We start from the raw sequence: 296 nt of genomic DNA on the forward strand, positions 1-296 counted from the left end.
CCCCCCTGAGCCTTCTCTAGGCTAAACAACCTCAACTCCCTCAGCCTCTCCTCATAGATCTCGTTGCTCTTCTCTGGACCCGCTCCAACACTTCAATATCCCTCCTGAAAGAGATGCTCAAGAGGTGAAACACAAACCCCTTCAAATTCCTGATGTGTGTTTGTGCTGGTGTTGGCTGGGGTAGGGCTAGGTGTCCTCGCAGTAACCAGCATCAGCTGTGGTCTGGGTTTGCGCTGGGAGCGGCGCTGGTCGCTCGGCTGTGGTTTGGCGCCGAGCGGTGCCCGCCCAGGCACAGC

This window comes from Acanthisitta chloris, unplaced genomic scaffold (genome assembly GCF_000695815.1).
Source record: "Acanthisitta chloris isolate BGI_N310 unplaced genomic scaffold, ASM69581v1 scaffold7412, whole genome shotgun sequence".
Lineage (NCBI taxonomy): Eukaryota > Metazoa > Chordata > Aves > Passeriformes > Acanthisittidae > Acanthisitta > Acanthisitta chloris.